The sequence below is a fragment of the Acomys minous genome, assembly GCF_964271855.1.
Source record: "Acomys minous genome assembly, chromosome: 18".
Classification (NCBI taxonomy): domain Eukaryota; kingdom Metazoa; phylum Chordata; class Mammalia; order Rodentia; family Muridae; genus Acomys; species Acomys minous.
This window is the reverse complement of record NC_140501.1, coordinates 57,183,168-57,209,471: the sequence shown is the minus strand read 5'-3', so window position 1 is coordinate 57,209,471 and position 26,304 is coordinate 57,183,168.

The window sequence follows — 26,304 nt, the reverse complement described above, 5'->3', positions numbered from 1 at the left end:
GTGTGTGTGTGTGTGTGTGTTTCTCCTGCGTGCCAGGCAAGCGCCCTAGCAACCCAGCCTCTCCCAGCCTCCTCTGCTTGCTTTTGGCTTGCTGGGAGCAGTGACTGACTGACTTCCTGCTACAGTAGGCTCTCAATATGCAGCCCTCTTCTCATTTGGTTGTTCTTAGTTTTTCTTTAACACTTGCTTAAAGCTGGAGCTGGACAAGCCTGAGTAAGCGTTGTGAGACAGGACTCCGCCCCCCCCCACCTCTCACCCCCATCCTCCCATCCCCCCATCTCCCTCCCCCCACCCCTCCCCAGCCGTCTCTAATAAAACTCCGTCATCATCGTCTCTTTCTGTGAAGGTCGGGCTGCTTTTCTAGAAGACGCATTGCCCACTTAGCTCAGATCCTTAGTGTGCACTACCAATCTGACCCATAGAGGTTGTGAAAGAAAAAAAGAGGCCTCAGTTACAAGGACCAGGCCCTACCCTTTCTAATGTGGAGCCAAAACCAAAACCAAAACAAATAAACAAAAACAAAACAAAAATCCCCCAATGTGACTGCCTCGTTTTGATAGCGTTAAATGTTACCTCAGATTCTGGCCTCTGTACAACCAAAGTGAAACTGACCTGAGATGGGCTACTTAGGTTGATGGACTTCACAAAATCTCCTAAGAACTACTTTTAAAAAAAGTTTTATTCAAGACTTTTCCTTTCTAAACACTTCTCACTAATCAAGGAAAACTTAAATAAATTATAGTTGTCCCTCTAGGTAAATGGAAGGAAGCACTATTTAGACTATACAGAAAGCTATGACCCCTGAGCCGGACTATCTTGTTCCAAGGAGAACACACTGACATTGGAATCTTGCTTGGTGCATGGCACAAGCATCATAGCATGGAGAAGAGCCAGGGGCCTGCTAAGAGACACCTGAGAAGGTTAGCACTCCCTGGTAGCCTCCCCCGCGGAGAAAGGGCTGTTTTGAACTGGATGTGCATTAGCAGGTAGATGCTTTCCCACTGCCCTCTGTTTCTCATATAGTTATCACAGTAATAACTTATTAGCAAATGAAATGACACCGTAAGATCTCAGACACTCAGCGAGGGTCTGACAGAATAAGCAACACGGACATACTTCTCCAGAAGCAAATGATCTACCAACAATACCCCCCCCCCTTACAGGAATACCTCACATTGGTTCCTAAAAACAGCAATAAGGCATTTACTCAAACACACACACACACACACACACACACACACACACACACACACACACACAAAATCAGAACCCTAAGAGTATTTAGCTCTAATAAAGGAAGGGTGGTGACAATACTGTGGGTTTTTCTTGTATTTTGTTTGTGGGGGGTAAAGATGAACAATTCAAGTCCATCCATCTGTCTCCATTCATAAGCAGTGCTACAAAGGAGAAAAGGCAACCCATGTAGGATACTCATACTTACGTCTAAGAAACGGAGGTCATGTCATCGTCAGAACCCAGCTCCCAGCTTCCCAAATGATTGGTATTGAAGAGGATGCCGTGCTTCTTGCTAGGGATGAGATATGGTGTGCCCACTGCCTCTCTTAGCAGAACCTTTGGTGGGCCAGAGAGTTCTGCTCCGTACGAGTGAGGCTAGCGGCAAGCTTGGGTTGAGTAATGACGTCATCGTTTCGCAGAGAAATAGCCAAAGCGTGACTTGTGGCTAAGACGGAGGAAGCATAGAAATGAGCTCAGGCCAGGTGGTGGTGGCGCACGCCTTTAGTCCCAGCACTCGGGAGGCAGAGGCAGGTGGATCGCTGTGAGTTCGAGGCCAGCCTGGTCTAAAAAGAGAGTCCCGGACAGCCAAGGCTACACAGAGAAACCCTGTCTCGAAAAACCAAAACCAAACCAAACCAAAACAGAAATGAGCTCAGAACCCGGCCCATTCGCCCCGCCCACATGTGCACCCCGAGGAAAGGGATCTTTGTTCCCAAATGGCCCTGTACCTGGTGGGTCACCCTGCTTGTGATGGCTAGTCCTCCTCGTAGTAGCCCAACACCACCGGCAGCTGTGTTAACTCCATATCACCTTTTTGTACCCTTGCTAGCATCACTACCTCGTTCTCCCGTTTCCCCCGCTAGCAGTGTGGCGTGGAGGCGGGAGAAGAGATTGTGAACAGACCTAGGCGATGTTGAGGGCTGGTCCCGTCACTCAGCATATGTTCCAATGTCCTACCGAGCCTTCCCAGACCACAGAGGTTGCAAAAGTAGCAACCTCATCCCCTGTAGCAACCAGACTCCCTGGCTGTGACTTAGACGGACACGTGTGTTTTAAAGGTAGAAGGAGGCGTCAGTACGCCTTCTGTGGTCCTAGGAGAGGCCGGGCTTGCTTCTTCAGCTCTCTCGACTCTGGAAGATGTTTGTAGACTAGAAGACACTGCTTTTGTTGGGCAGAGGCAGTGGAAACCTGCCCCGCCCCATCCCCCCCCCTCCCCCGGCCGATTAGTGGGGCTGAGTCAGACTTTCAGGGTTAGGCATTACCCAGGGCTGGGAAATGGTTACTATCGCCTTGGTTTTAGACAATTATTTGCCAAAAGCGCTAGTGTGTTACTGATGCTTCCTGAATATGAGCTATTTATTGTGTCGTATTTTCTTAACTGTATTCTGGGAAACAGTAAACAATTAGAACCCAACAGTTGTAGTTAATAAAGCAAGGCATCTGTTCAGAAAAGTGGTGAGCCTACCAATTTATCTACCCAGTGCCTGGGCTTGGGAATCTCATGGTCTCCTGTTAATGAGGCTTCACTTCCGGTGTCTCAGAAAGCTCTAGATGTAGAGAACAGAAAATAGATGCCAATAACCATCGTATTAACACATCATAGTCTATGATTTTTGAAACATGATCTCTTATATTACAAAAGGAAGGGAGAGTGTTACAAAAAAAGAGAAGTGTGACGATTCCATGAGTGTCACCAGGCTAGTTAGTGCCACCAGGCTGGCAGCACCAGGCCTGCGCCAGGCCCCTAGAGCTACGGTTTGCTGCTGGTGTCCTCCATTCCAGCCGGCGGCCAGGAACAGCCTGTAATGGTTGTTAGAGCTACTTCCTCTTTTTAAAGACTTTCAGTTGAAGGAGACTGTGTGTGTGTGTGTGTGTGTGTGTGTGTGTGCGCGCGCGCGCGCGCGCGCGTGCGCGCACTGTGATTCTTTTGGTGTCTTTGACTTACCAAGTTACTTACCAAGAGTTACCAAGTTCTTCGCAAAGGCAGGTGGCATTAACAGGCTGGGAGTTAGGTGCAGGGAGAGAGGATTTTAGCTAAAGTGATTCCGTGCAACATCTGTTAGTGCGGAGGCCGCTCTTGAGTTAGGGATTTAATCCATAAAAACGGGGATGTGAAAGTATGAAAAAGGACGTCTGGGTGTGCGGAGGTGGTGAGGGTGGTGGTGGTGGTGGGTGCTGTGTATAGAGGCAAAGCAGAAAACCTGCTGACTTTGTGACTTGGTTAACACTTCTGTTTTCTCTGTTCTCACTACTAATTTCTGTTGTTAAAGGGTCCTCCAGGAGCACGGTTGCGCAGAGAAGCAGGTCCCGGGCGAAGCAGTGGTTTTCCACCAGATACCTCTTTGATGCTCATGGCTAAGACTTTCCTGGATGTGATTTGTACTGTTGGGGTTCATGAGAGGGCTTCCTTTTGCTGTGGGAGGATTTGTGTGCAGCCACATGTCTCAGAACTCTATTGGTGATGCCCTTTAAAGCCTTTTTCTGAAAGTAAAATTTATTTAAAGGAAGAGCTGTTTCCCACTGAAGTTGGAACAGCATGGAGCTTGTGACTCTCACTGTCACTCCTGGGAGCTGTCACAGTACTATGTGCCCCTAGGCTAGTGCAGCAAGACTTCAGCCTTCAGGATGGGAATTTCTAGTTCTTCCCATGGGCACGTATGGCTTTAATAATAACTCTTTTTAAAATGTGTTTTTTTCGAAAAGGAGTCTCTTACTCTGTGAGTTGCTAAGGCATAATTCAGATTATTATAATAAATTCCTTAATAAGTTGGTCAGGGATTTCTCTTTCTATATTATAATAAAAATGAGCCTTACTTAAATTGCTTTAGCTCAAAGGGTCTTTTTCAGGAACTGAAACATGTTCTAGGTCAGATCCTGTCTTGGGAGGGCATGTCAATACTATTGATGGAAATTGGCATTCCAGAAGATTTTTCCTTGTGTTGCAGTAGTTGGATTCATTTTTTGATCCAGTAATTCACTGACTTAGTGGGAATCAATCTCAGAGCCTTGCCTGTGTAGGCAAGGGCTTTACCATGGAGCCTATCTGTATGAAAGAATCAGAAATTCACTTAAGTGTCTTCTAAAAGAGATTTCAAAATGACTGAGGAAGTCTTGTGAAATGTGTGAGAGTCACGGGGAAGCGTGGCTTCAGAGTGCTAGGTGCTAGCTCTAGGTATGTTGCATTTATTTTCTAGTCATGGGAGTGAAGTGAAGGAAAAGAACGTTGCTTAGATAACTTTACGTGGGTAGGCATGGGACACGACATCAGGGAGTGAGAAACAATAGAAAAAAAACCCACTCAATTCAAATCAAGATCTCAGGGACCAGGCCAAACGGAAACAAAGTACCAAAGTACAATGAAGGGTTAATAATGGAGCAATGCAGTGCTTACAGCTACCAAGGCAGCAGTGGGGAGTTAAACCAGGGCTTAGCACTGCTTGCTAATCTACTTTGGTAATTACACACAGGTGGACTATGTGTTGTGACCATATTCACCGTTGCCCTCTCTTACTCTCTCTCCCACTCTTGGCGGCTCCCTCCTCTTCCCAGCTAATTCCCCTCCTTCCCCCATATGGAAAGACTTGAAACGTGTGCAGGCCACCTCTTCCATTTTTATCTTCAGGTCTTGAACTGTTTTAATGATTTCCTTCATCTGGTCAGAGGGGAGGGCATTCTATTGGGACTTTAGGTGAGAGAAGCATGGGAGAATGGGGAAATAGAAGGACCCAGAGGGTCCTGGAAACCTACAAGAAGAACATTATGACGAGCGGATCTGGGTCCTGGGGTCCTGCTCAAACTATGGCACCAGCCAAGGAAAATATAGGCAGTAAACTTTGAACCCCTACCCAGACCTAGCCGATGGGCTAGGACATTCTCCACTGTGGAGTAGAGAGGGAGGTCTGACTTTCATACAAACTCTGGTGCCCCATTTTTGACCACATCCCCTTGGTGGGGAGACTTGGAGGCACTCCCAGGAAGGATAACAGGTCACCAAGAAGAGACTTGATACCCTTTGAATAAATACAGGGGAAGGAGGTCCCCCTCAGTCACAGTCATAGGGGAAGGGAGTAGGGGGGAAGGGGAAGGGGGGAGGATACAAGGGATGGGCTAACAACTGAGATGTAATATGAATAAATTAATAAAATGTAAAAAAACGTGTGCAGGGTCTTGTGCCGTAGCTACAATTGCTGTGTGTTCATGCGTGCCACAGCTATGCTGGGTCCAGAAGACAGCATCATGTTGCTCCTCTTCATATTTTGACACTAACAACCTTTCTGACCCCTGTTCTATGATGTCCCTGTGCCTTGGGGTAGAGGATCCAGATGTCTTCTTTAAGGATAAGCCACCCAGCAGCCACTGGTTCTCAGTACTTGGACCTGTTGCGAGATTCTGCGTTGCCCTCTGCAAAAAGGAGCTTCTTCTCCGACCCAGGCTGACGGTGGCTCTAGTCTATGAATCCATAAATGTTTAGGAGGTAGTTAAGCTCCATGTCAAAACAGCAACACATCAGTATTAGATCTCCCTCAGGGCCTGGGACCCACCTACCCACAGGGGTTAGACCAGGTCTGCACTGTCAGGCATGTATTTCCTCCATGGCGGGCCTCAAATCCAATGAGGAGTGGCACTGTACACTCAGTGAATGTCCTCTGGTGACAATGAATGAGAAAGGAAAGGAAGTCACTCAGGAAAGAATGGCAGGACTTGGAACCAAGAACTAGGGAGACAGAGCAACGTAGTGTCCAGGACATCCACAGCTTCTGGAAAATACTCTCAAGAAGCAGAACCATGTTTGAATTCAATGTTTGCAGTGGCCAATGAAGAGAAACTTAAGCCGGTGAGCTGGCAATGGGGGACATTTCCCTGAGGAAAGGTTCAAGTGCTTGTCCCTGTCAATCTTCTCTTGGTGATCTTCAGATATCCCCGGCTCTCTGCTCACTATGGTTTCTTGGCTCTGAGCTGTCATGAAGGTGTTCTGCTGCTCAGACTCACTCTCCCTGGCTCTGTGAGATGTGTGTGATCTGCAGAAACTTATGGCTTCCTTGCTTTCTGGGACAACTCAGCAAGGGTATGTATGAGGTTGGGAAGAAAGACACTGAGAGTGACAGGGGGGCTAGGTGGCTTGGGCCCATAAGGTGGCGGGTCAGTGCAGCAGTTCAGCTGCACAAATGACTAGATCCTCTGCCTCTTCCAGCCACTTCCCCAGCCAGGTACTAAAATCTCCATAGGGTTTTTTTTTCAAATAAGCAGAAACGGCCTGACTGGATGCCCAGGTCATCTGCTTTCCAGATACATATCAGGCACCAAATGTCCTCAACACCATAGCCTGAGGGACTTTCTTCTTACCCATGTACCCACCGTTTCCCTGTCATAAATCTTTTAGTCATCTACTCTAAATTGATGGTCCGTTCCCTCTACTTGGCACCCAGTCCTGTTCCCAATTCACTTCCTGCTCCCTAGGCACAGGACCGAACCAGGTCCACGGGCCATCCTCTGTCAGACCTCAAGAGGGAAGTCTGTACTTACAAGCCAGCGCAGTCTCTTCTTCTGCTCCCCTCGGCTTCGGTCTCTGAGCCTCTGTCCACTGGGCACATTACGAGTTCTGTGCTGTCCGCTTGCCTGTTTTGGAGCTGCCCTCCACCACTCTGTAGCTGCCTTTTACAAGTCTATTGCCCTGGCTTGTCACTGGTAGCGTTTATTGTGTGTCCCCATCTCATGTTCGTCTTATGTCCTTGTTTCATTCTGTCTTCTATTTAGCCACATTATATTGACAATAGCCAACCCCACGCCCAAATTTTATAATCCCCTTCTCTGTGTGGGTGAAGACAAGAATGAATCACGAGAAAGCAGCCTCGCTTCTGAATTATGCATCTGCAGACTTCGTATTAGTTACTTCTGTGACCAAATACCTGATTTGGAACAATTTAAAGGAAGGAAGGGTTTGTTTTGGGTTTATCATTTTGGGGGTGCAGTCCTTCTTGCTGGGGGAGAGTGTGGAAGCAGGAGCATCAAGCCGCTGGTCATGCTCTGTGGCAGTCTGGAGTCGTAGGGAGCTGACTGTGGGTGCTCAGTTGGCTCCTTCCTTTTCTTTTTGTTCACTGGACCTCAGGGAAAGGTGCCGGATCATTCATGGTGGATCCTCCTCGGTGAAGCCTGGATGGGAACACGCCTGCGGACAGGCTCGGGGGCTTTGTTTGTTCCCTAGGTGATTCTAAATCTCACCAAGTTGTTAGCCCACAAGCATTAAACACCATTCACTGCCCTGCAACCATAGCAGGTAAGTCATGAGGTTACCCTGCCAGTAATCGAATGCCTTACAAAGCCCCATATTTGACCACGTCCCCTGGATGGGGAGGAAGGATAGCAGGCTACCAAGAAGAGACTCGATACCCTATGAGCATATACAGGGGGAGGAGGTCCCCCTCAGTCACAGGCATAGGGCAGGGGAGTAAGGGGAAAATGAAAGGTAGGGAGGGAGGAATGGGAGGATACAAGGGATGGGATAACAATTGAGATGTAATATGAATAAATTAATAAAATATATTTTAAAAAAACTTTAAAAAGTGTTTTGTAAGGAGCATTTCCAGGCATGAATCTAATTTCTTACCAGAACATTCTCGTGTCAGAGTTAGCTTAAAAATCTCTGTGGGACACAGTGATCTGGGCTGGCACAGGGAGAGGAGTGGCCAAGGTGCTCCCCTCAAGGCTCCTGCCTCACACAGCTCCATCACCAAGCTGGCGTCTCAGCCCAGAATCAGGTCCTCGAGCGTCCCACCAAGCCCAAATAAATCAAGTGAGAAAATGCGTGCATCTGTGGGTTTCCAGCAGTTAATTTTTCCCCCTGCTGTTTGCCTACCAGACAAAGCAAGGGTAGACTTCAAACTTCAATCTCTGTGGCCCAGCAGGGCCACATGAATAAAAGTAGCAGTTAAAAGCTGGTGACTTAATTCAGGGGCAATCAATCTCACCTCTCAGGAGACTGCCTGGTGAAGTGGATCCAAAAGTAGGAATGAGGTTCATGGGTTAAAGGTTTTGGTTGGCCTCCAATTTTGCTATTAATGTGCTGGCTGTCTGCGTCTGTGCTTCAGCCTCGTCCCGCCTTTGTAGAGGGCACCACATCAGATGAGCCACTGGAGAAATTCCCTCAGACACGTGAGGTGGTTTATAAGTTCCAGATTACTAAGCCTAATGTTACACTGGTCATCTCTTTCTGCACACTAGCCGTCCCTGACACAATGCACCCTTGTCTATCAGCTTTTGGAATTTACTGATGCCACGGGATGATGTCTGCTCTGTTTGTAACTCTCGCTTGCAGTTCTGCGTGTACCACCCTGTGTGTTATTTTAATCCCCGTGTTTTCTTTAAAGAATTTCGTGATCTAGTTATTGCCACAAGGTAGATCCTCTGATTAATACCCCATGCTTTTTTTTTCTCCTTTCCAAGCCTTTTCCTTTAAAAATGTTATCCTCTGTTTTATCAGCTTGGATTTTCATTTTAGTCTTGGGATCTACTGGACTCGTTGCCCATGATTCACTTGTGTTTCATCTATGGGGTCTTAGAATTCCTAATTCCTTCATACGATTCAGCCATTTCATACTTTAAACTATCTAGCCTTTGGTTAAATAAATACATGCAGCAACACACATAAAAATTCTTTAACTTGGAAGAGAAAGACGATCTTAGAAGTGAATACAGTCCTTATAAACATGTTTATGCATTGTAATAATTTTAAATTAGATGTTGTGTTTAACATTACACATTGCAGAAATTCTCAGTTTAATTTTTAAAAGGTTGAGTAAAATAACACACTCAGAATGCCTGCAGTTCTCATAAACAGCTCTTATCTATCTGTCAAGTGTCTATGTCAACATTTACAAGTTAGTAGATGACACGCCTTAACATGGCTACTAAATCCTTGTCTGTTTATCTGGAGTGATCATATCCAGCTGAACCTCGGGAAAACATACAAATTTTGCATAGAATGAACACATAGAAAATAGAGGTCTTCAACAACATGTCTGTCCAGAAATCTTGAGGCGTTTGATTCATATGCAACTAAAATAGTTTGTTTGTTTTTTTAAAAAATCTGATCCTTAATCCTATAATTTAGAGTGATAGTACTGGATAAAGCATTTGATTGCCAAAATATTTTTAGTAAATGCTGCCATGAGTTAACTGAGACCTTGCCTCCCCACCTCCCTCTCAAAAAAAAAAACCTGGGAAAAAAATGCTAGTATTAAAAACAAAACACCGCAGAAACATTTATCAAGTGACAGCTGACACATGTGCTCTCTTGGATGGCCCTGAGTTCTTCTCACATACCTAGTGGGTCAAATGTTTACTACTGCTTCCTGACTCGTCTGCCTTTGCTTTGGTGGTGGGCACATCTGACTCTCATATATTGATTGCTTCTATGGATCAGTTAATATCTATAGTTCAGCTTTTGTCCCAGGTCAGGCAAAAGTCTGTTTTCCCAGTCTTGGATCCAGCTGGCTTGTCCTTGAAAATGGTGGTGGGCCAGTGAAGCCTGGTCCTTTGGGGGGATGTGAATGAGTTCACCTTGCCTTTTGGAACCTGACCACCATTGAGTAAGTGTTGTCAGACTGTGAAGTAGAGAGCATACACCGTCATCACCTAGCTGGTGATAACCTAGAGCCTCCATCCGTGCCTGTCCTTCCAACTCATCACAGAGCAGAAGTGGGCTGGACAATCAGAAGCCCAGCAGACCTGGGGGCTGAATAAAGACCTCCAATCTTGTCATTGTGTTTTGTGGTTAACTGTCACACAGCATTGCTGCAGGGGTATAATGGGCACACGGACATATGTCTTCCAGGCACAAACAGCTCAACTGTTTTTTTATGATTATAAAAATAACTGTGGCTAGCAGAAGAATCAACCACTACAACCAAATACAGAAGAAGTAAAAAAAATTGCTTTAAATTTCTCAGCACAGAGAGAGCCACAGAAGTGAAAGCTTTGGTGAACGTGTTCAAGTTGCTTCTTTGCACACACACAGACACACACACACACACACACACACACACACACACACACACACATAGACACATACACACACTTAAAAAAAACAACAACAACAAAGATTACAGGATACTACACAGATGTGTTTGCATTCTTCACTATGAATCAGGAATACACCATGTACCCTGGGTTGACAAATATGTCCCATTAATTTTAGTGGCCCTAGTGTCTCATTATATAGCCATCTTGGAAGCTATCTTGTCGTTTCTTTACTGATACAGATGTCTCTTTGCTTTTAGAATTTTAAGCAATGCTCCCATGAACACCCTTGTGGCTGTTCCATGCTCGTTGTCCCTAGACTTGAAATCCTGGAACCTGCCTGAGGCAGCTGGAGATGAAGTATACTTAAGCTTTAACAGTGCTGTATAATAGCACTTACTGTGCTAAGTTGCTTTCAGAATGGTCGTCTTATATGAGTTACAGTATAAGGAAACCCACTGGGGCTTGGAGGGAGAGGAATTATTTTACAGATGACAAGGTAAAGAGAGAAAAACTTTATCGTCAGTGGGGGGAAAAAGGTAGTAGACGAGAGTGTGAGTCAAACGATCGCCATGTTGATTTTATAAGGGGGACTACAATAGGGGCCGACTGGGAGAAGACTTTGGAACTAATTTCTATGATGTGTGGAAAGTGCTTCACACAGACAGGAAATGAAGAATGAAGGATTCGAAACAATGAGTTGAATTAAATAGTACTTAGCTAGTACAAAGCCCTAGTACTAAGCACTTTCTACACACACACACACACACACACACACACACACATACACACACACATCTAGAAACACACACACACACACACAAACATATACACATACATACAGCACATGTGCAAGTACACACATACACTGTACTATAAATTTATTTAAATATATTTTCCACTATTGCAGTTTTATAACCTTTGGGAAGCAATGAGTAAAACCAGTTTTATTTGGGGATGACGATAAGTTAAGGCATTTTTATTTGGGGAGATAATGAGCGCAAAGTGCCTTGATTTGAAGGTGGCCATGAGACAGAACTCCGTTGTCTGCTGAGCTTGGAGAGGAAAGAGGGGAGTGAGGCACACAGGAAACTTAGCTCTGGGTGTTGGAAAAGAAGAAGCTGAAGACCAAGGCCCTTGGGCAATAGTGATGGCCATGGGTTCTAGATCAGCTCAAAGACCGCTAGACTCCTGATCTGTGGGATGGGCAGGGAGAAACATGACAGATAGAAATGACCTTCAAGTGGTTCTCAAGGAATTTCTTAGTGGATCAAGGACACTTTCAGCCAAGGTAGGTTGTGAGGTGGATCCACAGAGGCCCAGCTATTGTGCTCAAGACGTGTATGACTTGCGGGACAGCTGCCATGGGCTATTGGTCAAGGACACCTCAGAGGTCTGCAAAACAATGCCAGCTATTCCATTGCTCTTGGATGCCCACTGTAAGTACATAGTAAGATGCTATTGCTGAAGACATGAGTACTTTGGTTAGAGGGCCCAGAGAAATGAATCCAAAACTGACGGGGAAACTTCCATAGTGCTGGAAGGTGCTGGTGAGGCTTCTCAGGGGAGAAGACAAAATGTCTTACCTACAGCTGGAGTTTGCATGCTACAATCAATACTGACCCACCAGGCAAGACGAGCCAACTGATGCAATGATGGAACGGCTGTCATGGGGGTAGCCAACCACTTTCTCATTGTATCTGAGGCCTGCTCTACAGCAGAAAACCAACCAATCAATCTACCAATAAAATTTCATGCCTCGTACTGTAAAGATAACTAGCCTATGGCTGGGAAGATCATAGTCCTTAGAGTGGAACCAAAACATCTGGTCAAACTGCCTTCTAAATATTTAGGTTTATTCTTAAAGACCTTGGCCGCTCTCAGACTTGCTGAGAGACACTTCGGTTTTTCAGGAGTCAGCAGTTAATGCGGAGACTCACAACTGGTCAAAGCGCTGAGAATGAGAACTCATCCCTAAACAAGATGCCCGCATCAGCACCATTCTACCATTCAAGAAGCAGGGGTCACTGTGAAAGGGGATGGAAAAGGTGAAAGTGCTGGGTGATGGGGATGGGTGCCGTGAAATGCTTCCTTTTAGACATGCCGCGGCTACTGCACTCATGCGTCCACAGCAGCCTGGTCAGTCAAAGTCAAGCCTATCAGAATTTCAGCATGGACTGTACAGTGTCTCGTAAAGCCTGGCTGGTGGTGGCTTAGTGAGGGAGAGTCACTCTCGTAGGGGAGTATGGCCAATAGTTGGTTGCCTATGCTCCGGTGGGTGACGTCACACCTGTGTTCACACAGGGCAGCACTAACTGAAAATAGTAGGATATTAAAAAAAAACATGTCAAAGTTGGGATGGGGTTTTGTTGGGGGCTCCAAAGGTGTTGAAGGAAGGCATGGAAATAATGCATCAGCAAAAACAGGGCAGTAAGAGGCACTCTTACCCACATGCAAAATGTCAGCAAATCAAAATCAGGAATGTACTTAAAAGTTGGGAGAGCGTGCTGTAAGAGAAATTCAACCGCACCATCAATGTACTTCAGAACATCACTTAAGAAGGTAAGAAGCTCTCGGAAAGAAGACAAAAAAGTAAAAAACTGAATTTAATGCATTTGTGATTTAAAAAAAAAATAGCTTCACAAAAACTATTGCTTCCTATGTTAACTATGGAAAATGACCATATGTTTGGTAGCCTAAAGATGCCCAAATGTGTTCATCTATAGTGAGGGAGGGCAGAAGTGTAAAGTAGGAGTTTCAGGGGTGGGAGCTGTGTTTTTCTGCTTTCCAGTGGTCAGCAGTTAATGCAAATGCTAACTGTGAATGCGCAGCTCTCCATGGGGGGGGGGGACATCTATATCACAGCCTTGTGTGGCTCAGTGATCCTAGTAAAAGGAGATGGAAGACAGCTTGGCTCTTCTGGAGGCCGAAGGGAAGAGCTGAACTGCGTGCCCTGCCTGTGTTTGTGGCGTGTAGTCCTCTGCATCTCACCATTTCTCCTTTGCTCCCAAGACCATATTGAGTGTTCTCATCCTCTGTAGTGGGACTTGGCTCTGCCTGCATCCCCTTCACTGACTCTCACACTCACAGGTCCCAGGGTCAGGATGTGAATATTTCCACAGGACATTTGTTTAGCAGCTCATAGAACAAGTAGGAATAGAAATGGCATGGTTACTTTAGAGGTCAATTTTGTGGCATTCTGTACCACTGAAGACTGGTAATGTGCGAGCTCTGTTTTCCTTCTGGTGTCCATGGCGGGGGGCGGGGGGGGGGGATGCAGCCAAGACACCCACTATGTCCATCAGTCTGATTTGCTTCGTAGTCTGTAGGGTGACAGACTCACACAGCTGCACCACCTCTTAGGGGAAGTAAGGAAGTAAATCCATGCACAACACTTCCAATAGATTTGGTCTGCTCTGGGCACATACATAATGATAATAGTGACCAATGAACGCCTGGCCTAGTTCATAGCGGCCCCAGTGGCCAAATGCCTAGTGAACGGAAGCCCGTTTGTGCCTGTTAGGAGACACAGCCACTCAACCCACACTGAGGAGTGAGGAAGAATATGAAAGCCTCTTCTGGCAATGATTGCTCTCGAACATCTGAGTAGGCAGGCCCAGGGGCGGGGGCAGGGGAGGCAAGCCTTAGTCTCAGGAGGCTTCTAGAATGACCGGAAGGCCACCAGGCAGAGCTTTTGCCAGGGAGGCTCCTGTCTGAGCAGGAGATGTCTTCTAGGACATGTTATTGTATTTTATTTAGTTAAAGTGTTTAATTGGGCGTGCCTTTCAAATTTTGTGTAAGAAGGCAAATCACAGAGGAACCAGATACAGGAGTTGCGCGCACGTGTGTGTAAGAGGACTACCTCCTGCTCCTTTCAGGGGTAAGGTAATCAGTGTTGGCTGTTTTGTGTTCTTGTAACAGCCCCGCCCCCAACCTAACTTCCCCCAGTACTCCGTACTGAACCTAGAGACCCTACACTCCAGGCAAATGCTCTGCAAGGAGCTAGGTCCCAGCGCCCCGTTTACATCTGTGTCTTAGTGAGGTGGGCTCACTCTGTAACCCACGCAGATCTTGCATGTCTGATCCCCTGCCTTAGCCTTCTAAGTACCTGGGATGCAGGCCGGCGCCCCAGCCTTGGCTGTGTCCCCATGGAAACCTAGACAAACGCGCGCACACAGACCGCCATGCGCCCCAGGCTTGGCTGTATACTCATGGAAACCTAGACAAACGCACGCACACGGACCGCCATGCGCCCCAGGCTTGGTTGTGTACCCATAGAAACCTAGACAAACGCGAGCACACAGACCGCCCTCTTCCTCCACCCACAGCACTTATCGATCAGGAGACCAAATCTGCTGTTCATTACGTAAGTATCGTGGAGAGATCTGGTTCAGCACACGACAGGGACCAGACAGTTTGAACTGGTAAGAGACTCTAATCGGTAGGTTCCTTCCCTGTCCTTCTGCAGCTATTTGCCAGGAACCCTTGCAGGTGACTGTTGTAGAAAAATAAAACATAAAGTCAAGGATTTAATACAGTAAAAAGGCCAGAAAGTGTCCTCTTAATAACCGTAGTGGGCTGGTAAGTATGACAAACCTACAAGCCAAAAAGACAGGCCAATTTGACCTCCTTTGGGGAGGGTCGTGTAACAGGTTAAAATAAACGTTAACCACGATGTGTCCTATATCTTTAAGGGTCTTTCTCACAGAACTGAAGTCAGCGGGCTGTACGGGCATATGTTTAAGGATGCTTATTGTTGCTTTGTTCCAAGAGACCCAACGTGGGGAAAGCACCATTGACGTTAATTAAAGCACATCCTGAGTAGGAAGTGAACAATCCAGTAGAAGACTGTGGGCCTACCTTTCTAAGGGTGACACTGACCACAAAGCAACCCCAATTTCATTGATTAAAAGAAATATTTTTGAAATTATAAAAGCAAGACACAAGTTAGTAAAGTCAGAAACAAGAGTTAAAGCATCCTTCCTGTTTCTCAGAGCTTATCCATACTACACTGGCTGTGTTTCTCCTCCCTCCCCTGTGTATGTGAACAGAATTTCTATCTGTACTTATGCACAGTCATACTTACATTAACATTTTTTATAGTTAGCGTTATATGGCAAGCATTTTCTTCTGATTAAATTATACTAAAATGCTAACTTTATTAGCAAAATTAATGGCTTATCCTCAGGTTTTTGTACAATTTGATTTGCCACTAGAAATTGAGATTATTTGCTGCTCTCGGTGCCTAAAATAATGTAACGGAACCCTCTCAGTGCTGAAGGGGTTGTAAACGGTGCAGCCGTTCTGGAAAGCAACTTGGCAGGCTCTTAAAAATGAAATATGAACTACCATACAGCCCAGCGGAACTCTCGAAGAGTCCTCTGGTAGAAAAAAAAAAAGCTTAGTCACATAAAAACCTATCAGTGACTGCTCAAAGCAGCTTTATTCATAGTAGTTACAGACTAGAAACAGCCTCAGTGTGTGCCTCAAGGGTGAAGGGTTAAGTGGTGGTCAGTGCACGGCATGGAGCACCACTCAGGAATGAAAGGGGAGGAGCCCTGTGGGCATGGAGCATCACTCAGCAATGAAAAGGGAGGAGCCCTATGGGCAGGGAGCATCACTTAGCAATGAGAGGGGAAGAGCCCTGTAGGCATGGAGCACCACTTAGCAATGAAAAAGGAGGAGCCCTGTGGTCAGGGAGCACTGCTCAGCAATGAGAAGGGAGGAACCCTGTGGGCAGGGAGTATCACTCAGCAATGAGAAGGGAGGAGCCCTATGGGCATGGAGCACCACTTAGCAATGAGAGGGGAAGAGCCCTATGGGCATGGAGCACCACTTAGCAATGAAAAGGGAGGAGCCCTGTGGTCAGGGAGCACTGCTCAGCAATGAGAGGGGAGGAGCCCTGTGGGCATGGAGCACCACTCAGCAATGAGAGAGGAGGAGCCCAGTGGGCATGGAGCACCACTCAGCAATGAGAGAAGAGGAGCCCCGTGGGCCTGTGAAGCATCCTCTGCACCAGTCTATGTTTGTTTCGCACAACTCCACATTCATCTGCAATGATCTGGTGGTGAAAGTTTATAATAACACACAGGAGCACAGCAAGCATCGCTGGATGAGCGTCTGTGTCTCTTGCTGTATTCCTGGATGTGGATTTCACCTCACCTGGCCTAGCACTTCAAAGACTTTGCCTCAGCTGTCATGTGCTAGAGGGTTTGAACAGATGTCACAAGGCAAGATCTTCAGGTGGCACACGGGGTCGCTGAAAGTGTTCTATGCTGAAAGCCTCTCGTCTGTACTTCTCTTTTGTGTGAGCATTTCCCTTCTCCTTAAATTCCCTCAGGGCTGCAGGGGACTTCGTTTCTGCTGTTGGTACCCGTGAGGACTCTGGCAGTCTAGGTAACTGGCCACGGCTGGCTTTCACGGGTGGCATGACCGACTCTTAACAGGTTGCTTTAATGCCAAACCCCGTGTGTTAACTACCGTGTGCATGTAATCTTGCGTTCTCTCTCAGACCAACTGCTGAGTTTCTGGGTTGACATCCCTGATGCTCTGAGGGTGTTAGCTAAGGATGGAAGGAAGGACGACTGCCAGGGAAAGGCTGGGACCTTAGCTGACCTTGAGTTTCGTGCGACACTTCTGGAAGGACGGTTTTCTCTGACGTTTCCTTTGCTCCGCAGTTCTTTAGCATTCTGCAGCTCTAGATAGTGAGTCCAGGTCTTTGCAAACCCTGACTCCCAGGTCTCCTGCTTGCTTCTGAAGATGGCTGGGCGACAGGGGTACATCGCCATCAGTGGAAGCCAGGGCCCCTTTTAACTCTTGCCTTTGTAGCAAGCAGAGTTGTGTTCCAAACGTCTTTGTAGGCCATGCTGATTGTGAACACCAGGGTGGGCACAGCACTGCCCTCACCACATAAAAGACAGAGGTGCAGGCTATCCCTTTGCTCTGGCTACTTCAGTGGTTCTCAACCTGTGGGTCATGACCCCCTTTGGAATCTGAATGATTCTTTCACAGGGGTCACCCAAGACCATTAGAAAACACGTATTTAAATTATGGTTCATAACAGTAGCAAAATCACAGTTATGAAGTAGCAGCAAAAATAATTTTATGCCTGGGGGTCATCACAACATGGGGAACTGGATTAAAGGGTCGCAGGGTTAGGAAGGTTGGGAACCACTGCTCTATTTAGTTCACCATCAATATTGAGCGTTGTCAGGTGAGTCTCCAGGAAAGTGATGGCCCTTTGTGTAGTTAGGACTAAATTTCACTCATCACTTCTTCACTTAATTTGATCTAATTGCTTAATTCTTTAAAGCATAGCTAATAACATTTAAATTAGCAACTTGCAATTTCTTCTAGTACAGAAAAATGTAGACAACAGTTTGTTTGCTTGTAAGTCAAGGACTAATGTTTTAAATAAAAATTCTTGTCTTTATTCAACTGAAATGAACACGCTAATAGTCAGTGCCAGTTCACAACAAGTGGTTTAAGAATTCTCAATCATTGTGACTGTGGCTACCTGGGCTCTGAAAATATTGACTAATTTGCACAGTATGGCAATATTTGCCCATTCTCTTGTTTTGATTCATTTTGCTGTACTTATGCACATTACCTCACATTTGTCTAATTACCCTGAGTTCACACTTTCTTTTCCTTTTTAAAAATTTATTTATTCACTTTACATCCTGATCATAGGCCCCTCCCTCCTTTCTTCCTGCTCCTACCCTACCTTCTTCTCCCCGTCCCCCCGCCCCTATTCCTCAGAAAAGGGAAGCACCTCCCCAGCCCACCCCAGCTCGTCAAGTCACATCAGGACTAGTGATCAAAAAGCTGAAACTAGAGTCCATGTCTCAGATAGCTTCTGCTCCCCTTACTAGGGGACCCACACGAAGCCAGAGCTGCACATCAGCTACATCTGTATAGGGGCCCTAGGTCCAGTTCATGCATGGTCTGTGGTTGGTGCTTCAGTGTCCACAGGTCTCTCTGGGCTCTGGGGTTAGTTGGCTTTGTTGGTCGTCTTCTTCTTCTTCTTCTTCTTCTTCTTCTTCTTCTTCTTCTCCTCCTCCTCCTCCTCCTCCTCCTCCTCCTCTTCCTCCTCCTCCTTTTCTTCTTCTTCTCCTCCTCCCCTTCTCCTCCTCCTCCTTCATTTATTTATTTTTATAATTTATTCATATTACATCCTGATTGTTACACCCTTGCTCGTATCCTCCCATGCTCATATTTCCTCCCTCCTCAGCCCCTTTCCACATCCTTAGCCAACTGATGGGGACTCCTCCCCCACCACCTGACCGCAGCCTATCACGTCTCATCAGGATAGCCTGTCTCCTCGTCCTCTTTGGGCCCACAAAGCTGCCCCGCCAAAAGGAAGCAAGCAAATTGCTGGCACAAGAGTTCATGTCAGAGGCAGCCCCTACTCCTCCTACTCCACATGAAGAACGAGCTGTCCATCAGCTACATCTGAACAAGACCTCTAGGTTCTCTGCACGCATGTCCTTAGTTGGTGCATCCCTCTCCTACCTTGTTCCTTCTTTTCAACTGCTTTTATTGTCTATCCTGTTTCCCCTTCTGAGTGAGATTTAAGCATCCTCCCTTGAGTCCTCCTTGTTACTTATCTTCTTTGGGTCTGTGCATTGTAGTATGTTTATCCTGTACTATAGGGCTAGAATCTGCATATAAGTGAGCACATACCATGTGTGTCTTTCTGCATCTTGGTTACCTCATTCAAGGATGATTTCTTTTCTAGTTTCATCCATTTGCTTGCAAATTTCATGATTTCCTTGTTTTTAATAGCTGAGTAGTATTCCATTGTGTATACATCTTCCTTTCTTAAAGCAAAGCCCTAAGTGGTCTAATTTCTTAGCCTGGAAAAATTTGCCTCCAGCCTAACTTATTTTTGTTGCATGGGCGTGTGTGTGTGTGTGTGTGTGTGTGTGTGTGTGTGTGTGTGTTGTGATGTGATGTGATATTCTTTTTTTTTGGGAGAAAGTGACTCTGAATGATGGAGATAAGACTTTAATGATTTATGAAACAGAATGATAATATACCCCATATTTCCCTTTAGCTTTTTTTTTTTTTGGACAATGCTGAGTATTGAACATACATCTTCATCCAGCTGTCTAGAAAGATGCCTCATTCTTTGTCCAGGGCTGGGAGCTCTCCCTGTCTTCCTCCAGGCCCATGTCCAAAAAGATTGCACATTGCCAAGAAAGCAAAGATGGAAGTCCAGAGGAAATGAACATCTTACGACAGAGGTGGCTGAGGTCTTGGAAATGAGAAATCACTGAGTCTAACTTTGAAGTCCACTGTTTGTAGGAGGGATTCATGTAGCATTTATGAGTTTGGATGCTCTACTCCTCATTAGCTTCACAATTAGCTCCTCGCAGGCATGTTTGGGATTGGGGAAGGAAGCTGACTTCAGTCCATCTGCACAAATGTATTCCCCGGGAGCAGGTCAACACTACAAGCCTGTTCCAGTGCTGGAAGTTTCTTCCCCTCAGAGGGTCCTGCAATAGGATCCTTATGGTGGCCCTCAGCATCCCCTTTACAGCATCATGTCTTTCATGTGAGTCGTATCTAGCCTTCTGCAGTTGCTCTCATTTCACGTCGGCAGGAGCCATGAGGGGAGGGGCACTAGAATTGTCACTGCCACAGTGGGGTGAAATCTGTAAAACGGGGGCCCCGGGTTTCCTCTCAGTTCCACTTACCTCACCCCTGTGATGGAGAAGGCTGCATCAGATGAGCAGAGATGTCACTTTATACTCCATGCAGGCAAAATGAGAATTTCCAAATAAATGTGCTGTTTTCTCAGTAATGATAAATGATCAAGATTGACTATAGAAGTAGAAAGCCTTTCCTAGACAAATATACTCATTAAAAAAAAAACTTACTGCCAAAGATTTATATCCAGAAAAGGCTTCAGAGCCACAAAGCTAAGCAGTAAGTTCTAGTAAAGCTTCCAGGGACAATTCCTGTGAGATGGAAAAGAAGGCGTTCCCATGGAGGCCTGCATGCTCCCAGTACCCTACCCAGAGTCACGTGCCTGCTGCTGTGTGAAGAGATGGGGGCAGTGGTGCAAACACCTCTATAGTATAGGCCCTGGTATCTGGATGTTAGAATTTGGGGTTTTCAATTTATACTTACACTTCATTTCCAATTTTTCTAATTAAACATGGAGTAGTTTTTAAAAATTATTATTCTGCAATACAAAATCAACACAGCATCTCTCCTTGAAGAAAAGGAAGTAACGGGATAGAATGAGTGACAGCCCAGTTTGCCAAATCTGGGACAAATGCCCACCTTGCACTAGAGGGGTCTCTCGGCAACTCCCATCACGGCTGTTAACAGGACTTGAGGTCTGCCCTGAGCTCATAGCCTTGCCCACTGGCTGCATGTTAGAACCCCCCCAAACCCTTTAAAGATTATTTTCTGGTGCTGTGGTTTAAAAGTAGAATGCTCGATATACACAAGTATATACCAATGAATTAAAAATAACCTTATTTGTGAGTAACAAGGCCTTAAGTTGAGGAGTAGATTCACTGATCTACTTTTTGTCCTATCATCTCTATATATTTCTGTATCCCCCCCTTCGTTCTTTTCAATCTCTATATCCAAACCTATAAAAGAAAGATAAAGGAAAAGAGAGACGTCCCTGAATCCATCCTCGTTTTGGCTAAGACCAATAATTACTTATAACTAACTCCCAATGAAAATAAACATGTATAGCCCAAGACAGCAACCAAAAACCTACCCAACCCCCTTAAGGGAAATGGGGTGTCATTCTCTAAAGTTTCTTCTGGCTGATTTGGGGTGAATAATAGCTTTGTAGGGGCCCAAATAAAATTGGGAAAAAGGGTTACACAAGCCAGGAATAGCATTTGTGGTCCAGTTTCTAAATGTTGAGAAATTCCAAGCTTCATAATTTTGATACATTGGTATAGAATTTAAATTTAAGATTATTCTTCACACACATTGTATTTATTTCTACTCTAATATGAGGTAGTGTATCCATACAACTCAATTATAATGCAAGGTTTGCTTCTAAACCTTTGAAAGTGCTATTGCAGGCTGTTTTGGATAATTAAGTAATACAAGTTAATTCTTAGTTGATCAACTCATCGTCATGTCAATTTCTAGTCTATTTTTATCACAAGAATATACATCCTAGGTTTAGCAGATAGATATGATTCTATAGATATATAAGATAAAATAGTTAGGTAAGGTCCTCAAAAGCCTCAGAGACCTACAGAACATGGCATTTAAAGATGTTTTTTATGAGTTTAAGGATCCTTTGACAATAAGTCAGGTTAACTCCTGACAACACTCAGCCTACCTCAGAGAAGATGAAGAGCATCAAAGAACCTCCTTATGGAGATGCCTTCAAATGTGGCAAACCAGCCACTGGGCAAAATGTCCTTGTTTCAGCCATGGACAAAATTCTGCCTAAAAATGGGCAAGCTTGGATGCAGGCAGAGTTGATGACCAAATTCTGCCCAGACAGGGTAAGCAAGTCCTCAACAGTTCCTGCCCCACAAATATATATATATTTGTCAGATATACTGGGCAAGAAGGCTAAAGATGATGCTCCAATGTCAGAGTTTTTGGGTGACTGTTCAGGCAACAAACTGTCTCTATCATTTTATCATTTTGGAAGCTGCTAACCTGCACTTCCTTTTTACTCAGGTAATTACTTTTTATTCCTTCTTAAGTCTCTGATGGGGTTGAAGACCAGATAGTTTAGTTTTACAATTAAGCTTAGCTGTTTAGGGGCTAAAATGTTTTTAGGTCTAGATAGATGTTTTAAAGTGATAGAGATGACATATGATAGATATTGATTTACATTCAGAATTTTAGACTCAGTAAGACAGGAAAGATGTTCTCTTCAAGGTTATCAAATACAAATAGCCAAAATACTATGGATGTAACATTTAGATAACTCCTGATTGTTTCGTGGTTCTCCTTGCTGTATATTTATGTGTAATAGTATATGTAGATGTAAAAAAAGGGCAAAAAGAGAAAGAAAGAAAGAAAGAAAGAAAGAAAGAAAGAAAGAAAGAAAGAAAGAAAAGAAAAGAAAAGAACAGAAAAAAGAAAAAAGTAGAATGCTCCTGGTAGGGTCATGAGTTGTAACACTTGCTTTCCAGTTGGGGGCGCTGTTGTAGGACGTCGTGCTAGATGACGTGAGTTCCTGGCGCTGGGTCTTGAGATTGTATAGCAGGGTTCCACTCTGGTCCTTTTTGATTCCTGACTGCCATGAATGTGACTCACGGTTTGTCATCATGCTTTGTTCACTAAAATGATGCCATCTTCCCCTGACTTACGTCTTGTATTTATTTGCTCGCAGAAATGAGAGAAGTAACCTGGACATGGATACTCTGATGCTCCCAGAGTGCTCTCTCATGAAGCTGTGCTCTGACCCCATTGCCTGAGGCTGGCTGGAGGCTCAGACGTTCTGACAATGGGCAGAGTTTAGCAGCCAAGGAGATAGAGCCCAGGGTCTCTGGAAGGAGAACCTGAGGCTAGTGAAAATGCAATTTACGACTGTCTGGGTTTGGCCCTTTGAGCGTTGTCGTCGTGGGGGTTGCATGTTACAGTTGCTAGCCAGGTGTCCGGGCTGAACGTGTCCTTCTCTGAGGTGCACTTTGGAGTAATAGCTCTCAGTGAAAATTGCTCAGTGCGAGGAGGATGACGTTTGCCTGACCTCTTAGGGAACAAGAGGTTTAGTTTGGTTCCTCGTTGTGATACACAATTCCAAGAATTTACATTACACCTGGCCTGGTTGTCAATTCTATTTCTTATCACTCAGTAAAACAATTTATTAGGAAAATATGGTTTAAAAGTGCCAGAGCGACATGGAACACAGCTCTTGCAACTCGTGGTATGTCACATATCTTATTGGACAGCAGTAGAAGTGACTCAGATTCATTTATCTTGAGGCTCTTTCTAGCTTGGAACTGGGTTCTGTGGCTCCCTCTCAGTCTGGGATCTGGGTCTGGGGCTCCTCCTGGCTGGGATCTGGGTCCTGGGGCTCCTCCTGGCTGGGATCTGGGTCCTGGGGCTCCTCCTGGCTGGGAGCTGGGTCCTGGGGCTCCTCCTGGCTGGGATCTGGGTCCTGGGGCTCCTCCTGCCTGGGAGCTGAGTCCTGGGGCTCCTCCTGGTTGGGATCTGGGTCCTGGGGCTCCTCCTGGCTGGGAGCTGAGTCCTAGGGCTCCTCCTGCCTGGGAGCTGGGCCCCTAGGCTGTGCTGGCTCAAGGAATCAGTTTGTGAAGGTGGTCAGGAGCCAAGTGGGAAAGCTCTAGCTGGAGGCTGCTGGCTCTGCTCTGAAGCTCACAATGGATGCTGGGCTTGTCAGCGTCAGGCCCACATAGTTATTATCACAAACAAGAAGCTTCTTGGCAGTGGCCGTGGATGAGGAGCCAGGTGGGCTGAAGGAATGTGACACAAAATCCTGCTCTGCCTGCAACTGTTTTTAACATGGGGTGTGAGGATACATTATCATGGAAACAGTGGGAACAGAAACCCTTCTGTCTTTCCCATAGGTCCCCCAAGCCCACAAATGTCTGTGTGTTTCTGGTGATTTATCTTTAAATATCCCTCACCCCCTGGGGCAGTGGGAGAATCATTACTGTACCTGTCTGGCTGAGGGTCATTTAACGTCTCATAAAATCCAGTCTCTCTTCCTCGGCACCCAATGAGCCACAAAGATTTTGTAGATACAAGTATTTTCCATCGAGCTTATGAATAACACCGCTTGGCAGAAGACCCAAACAAAGACCCAGACTGCAATGTTTCCTAGTGACTTTACATACAATGAGCCTTAATTACTGGCAAGCCTGTGAAGAGCGTATTCCCACACGTGTCAACACTTCCTTAATATACTGTAATTCATCATGTTCGCATGGCAGAAACAAGGTACTCGGCGTCCTTACACTCATCCATCTCCAAGTGCAGGTCTTGAACTGTGTACCCCCATTGAGCATCCGTCTGGTGAACAAAGTACAGACTATAGCAGTGAAAGGCCAATGTCCCTGGAGTCCATCAAACTCGTCCATCACAGGTCACTTTAGCTTGCACTCTGGAGAGCTCTCCTTCCAAAACTCACTGCCTCATTGTCAAAGGATGTTCACTTAATCACGCCAGTAAATCCTGGAGGGCACTCTAATTTTAGACAGAACGCTTGGAGAAGGAGGACTCCTATCACTTACCCCATGACAATTATATTCATTGAATTCATTTTCATGCTAAGTTGTGTGATTAAATTAAGAGAGGAATTTATTTCTTTTTAATTAAAAAAATGGAATGCCTTTGGGTTGGAGGAAGGAGGGTGGAAAGGGAAAAGAGAAGTCTAGAAAAAAAAACCCACCACATTTCAAGTTGGAAGTGATTTGAAATGCCATGTTATGGTTTGAGGATTGTCTCTCAACCCCGGGGCTCTTCTCAGTGAGTTTAGGAATGGACTGAGCCTAATTTGGGATGGTTTGGGGGAAGCAGTGGCAAACCTGAGCTCAGTCTCAGGGGACTAGCACTGGATCCTGGGGCAATGATGCTTTGGACAGATAGTCAGATTGCTCGTTTCACATTTGCCTCTCGGTTTTATAGTTGAGGAAAGGGGAGGCGAACTTGTCTACCCAAAGTGTCAGATTGCATGAGAACCTCTTCAGATGATCTCTCGGGTAATGCAAGCATTTTACAAAGTTTATATGAGAAGACCAAGGTCTGCAGTGGTGCAGTGGGAAGAGATTTCATTCTTGGCACTGCTGAGGTTTCAAGGAATTCCCCACCTCTTCCCCTTTCTTTCTCTTCCTCTTCCTTTATCGTCATCACCGCCATCTTGAATTTTGAGACATGGTCTCTCTCTCTAGCTCAGACAGGCATTGAACTTGCAATCCTCTTGCTTCATCCTGTCAAGTGTGGGATTACAGGTGTGCTGGGCAGTGCCTTTTCTTTAATAGCAGTTCTTTACCCTTCATTGTTGAAATATGTGATTGGCGTTAATGGTGGCCTTTCAGTCAACAAAGGAGAGACCACTTAATTCCATCAGTCTGTTACATTACTTTGCATGACATTTTTTTTTCTATAACTGGAGCAGGTCGTACATGATAAAGCTGGGTCAATAGTTCTTAAGCTCATGTGTTAGAGGTTGCACAGATTTGGACAGGCTTATGCATACACAGTGTAAAGAGGAGGCAGCAAACCTCTGCCCACCAGGGCAGCAGTTTCCCTCCCCCATGCTTGCATATACTCATCTCATGATCAGGACGGTGTGAAATGCAGATGGAAGTGTGTACTTTTCTGTTTTCCGGAGACTTGCAATCGAATTGAGAGGCATATGTGTGGTCGAGTGGCAAGAGAAGCGATACTTCTGGGGAAGGCCACTGGGAGACATCTAGAGTGGTTGGAGTGGCCCTAAGGGATGCTGTCATCAGAGCTAATGCCTTGTATGACAGCATACTGGAGCAGGAGAGGAGAGTAACGAGAAGAAATAGCCTACACTATTTCTGAGGACGCCATGCAGACATCGCTAAAGGAGACTCTCTAGTGAGATACTGCCCTAAATTATGTATCTAGTGATTTGCTAAGCCCTAAAGCCGAACATAGGTTGCTGTTTATTTTTGTTTTTGTTTTGTTTTTCTTCTCAGACTTGATCCTTTTCCTGTGTGCCTTTGTATGTTTATGGGATCAACATCTTGTCAGGCTTCTGAGTTCTAAACCTCATGGGCATCTTTGTTTCTTTCCTCTCTTTTGTCACCCAAGGTGGAACACACACCAATATTCTGAGTTTCTATTCCATAATTATCTTTCTGAGTTTCCTGTACTCTCACCTCCTTCCTCACATCCCCAGTCCAGTCTGGCGGGACTCTTCTATGGGGCTCCATTCCACACTTCTGCCTGGTTCACACTCAGCTATCAGATTAGGGGTTTGTGGCGGTTTTACATAAACTGTACATTGTGCTAAAAAATGCTTAGCAGTTTTCTTTGCTTATTGAGGCAGGTCCAGATTCACAATCCTGCGTGCAAGGACTTCTCTATGTGGCTTCCGGGTCTTCCCACACTCTGCCA